The sequence below is a fragment of the Condylura cristata genome, unplaced genomic scaffold, assembly GCF_000260355.1.
Source record: "Condylura cristata isolate star-nosed mole 26May11 unplaced genomic scaffold, ConCri1.0 scaffold00005, whole genome shotgun sequence".
Classification (NCBI taxonomy): domain Eukaryota; kingdom Metazoa; phylum Chordata; class Mammalia; order Eulipotyphla; family Talpidae; genus Condylura; species Condylura cristata.
This window is the reverse complement of record NW_004567106.1, coordinates 49,706,617-49,709,116: the sequence shown is the minus strand read 5'-3', so window position 1 is coordinate 49,709,116 and position 2,500 is coordinate 49,706,617. Positions and strand designations below refer to the sequence as shown.

General features: G+C 27.1%; 1 protein-coding gene across 9 annotated transcripts in view; it reads right to left on the bottom strand.

Annotated features, from left to right (window-relative positions):
- The window catches only part of FOXP2 (forkhead box P2), a 244,664-nt gene that overhangs the window by 229,808 nt on the left and 12,356 nt on the right, over positions 1–2,500 (bottom strand). The window lies entirely within an intron of this gene.

The following is a 2,500-nucleotide window of genomic DNA, read 5'->3' as shown; positions in this document are numbered from 1 at the left end:
TAATCATAAAAACACTTTAATAAAGAGAAAAAAAGAAGAGAGAAAATAGAACAAGACCAAATATGTTTAAATACTGACATTGCATGGGTATCTATTTCTTTACACAGTCTTTTTCAAAGATTTTTTAACACTTTCATCATCTAATTATTAAGATTTAAAAAATAAAATTAAATAAAGTCATAGGTATAGTATTATATTAAAAATAAAATAGTATTCCTTTCAAAAGTACCATTATTCTAAATTTCATTTTGAAAGTAAATTGTGTGGAATTATAGCATTTCAATGGTTACTCAGGTTTGAATGATGAGGGATAAAGGACCTGTCAGTAAGAAAGTACTGACTGGTTGTTTTTAAGCATCATCACCTGAAACACCTTGAAAGCAGTACAATCTCATAAAACATTCAGAAAGATTATATGACATAATGAATACTCAAAATGCAAGCTCGAATCTACCCTGTAAAGCAATCAAGTTTTTAGCAACTATTTTTGACCTTAGTGACACAAACAATTAATTCTGCAAACCTAATATCAAAATAAAATTCTACATCTAATGCAGAATAATTTCTCAATGTCGTTAATCTAAAATAACATCTGAAATACGCTTCCTCCATATATTATACATTCTAGTATTTAGTACTGATTTCAGAAGATTAGACAAGAATGAAGGTGAGAGTAATTCATCAAAAAAGGGTTTCTTAGTACTAATATTTTAGTGACTGTAAAACAGCAAAGCCTACCAACAAAGATGTGACTCCTGTGAATATATTCATTATATTACAAATATTAAAACATAAAATATTCCAAATTTCAAAAAATTATTTCTACAGTAATAAGTTAAATACTGGGGGATGGGGAAAGTGGGGAGAAACTATAGCTATAATTCACCTAATCCCCTTTATTCCGCCAATGCATTTATCCTTAGTATTTGTTACAATGTATTCCAACACTAACCCTCTTCTAAATACAAGGCTGATTTAAGTTAAACTGCTCACCTCTATAAAAATACAAAAACCATAAAATCAAACCAAACATTCTGCTCTCCAAACAGACCATATTCTGAAGTTCACGACAAACAAAATTTTACTTTGTTTACATCACTACTGCCTCCTCAACTTAGATTACTAAGAGACCTCAGCTAGTAATGATTGCTCCATTAAACTTACAAGAAGTAATTCTTTGTTCAAAGTTTTATATTTATATAACAACATGTAAAGATAATTTGTAAAATGATTTAGCTTAAGATTTTCTTTGAAATACACTATAATTAAAAGAAATAACTGGATTAACTTTACATATAAAAAATTCTAATGCTTGATGAACTTAAAGGCCACTCACACAAAGAATCCAATCTCCTTAAGTATCTATGTTAATATAGTTAAAACATAACCAAGGGAAGAGACATTTACAAAGGTTTTTGTATGTTTATTTATTAAATTATTACATATCTTCTCTAGACACTTCCTGAAGTGTCTTTTGAAGACATCTATTATGCTCAAAGCATTGCATCACTTCTAGAAAGCACTCCACTGATATGTAATGCAGGACTAAAGTTTCTAAGTTACTTAAAAAACATAACATTTTGTATTGACTGTTGTTTATGGGTTACCTAAGTTAACTATAGAACACATTTCTCTAAGATACTGTTAATTTTCAAAAGTTAGTTTTGCTTTCTTTTATAAATAAATGCAGTCTTCTGCATTCTCAGATGACATAGAATTAGTTTATAAATTCTTATAACTTTTATTTAGGGGGATTATTAAGAATATTAAAGCAATTTACTAGTTTTATATTTCCTGGAATAAAAAGGTTTTCCTGAAAACTGCACTTATATAAACTGCACTTATATAAAGCGTTTGAGTCCTATGATTTTTAAACAATATATTCGCAAACAAAATAAAAATTGTTTTCCTAATAACAAATATCTATGAAGAAATACAATTCCAAAACAATATGGATTCAATTGAAAATTATTTTAAAAGAGTATGCTTGAAAATGATAACGATTTTAAGACATTATTCAATACATATATTCTGATAACTTTCTATATGATTAACATTTAAAATAAAAATTCTATTATGTTTTACTGTAGTCTGATGTTATCTTTAACTTTTGATATGCATTCTTTCTTGTTATAACTTAGAAATGTGACTAACAATTTTTCAATAATAACATTTTAATTATAGTTTACTATATTTTCATTTTAATGATTTCCTTTTATTTTTAGTCTGAATTTTAAAGAAATAACCTTTGTTTAAAAACAGTTTATTTTCAATTTTTTATGCTTGTTCTTGCTTAGTATAAATAGATGCTTTGAAAGCTTTCTGTCTCTGTCACTGTTTCCACAGACATGAATCACTGAAGAACGGAATGGCTATTCTTTGGTTGAAAAGAATAGTTCATTGACAAACAAAATCAAGAAAAATGAATCCATCACATAAAAAGAATAATGAACTCGTCAAAAAATGTACCTTTATTGGCCAACTGCTTACTTCTTTTAAA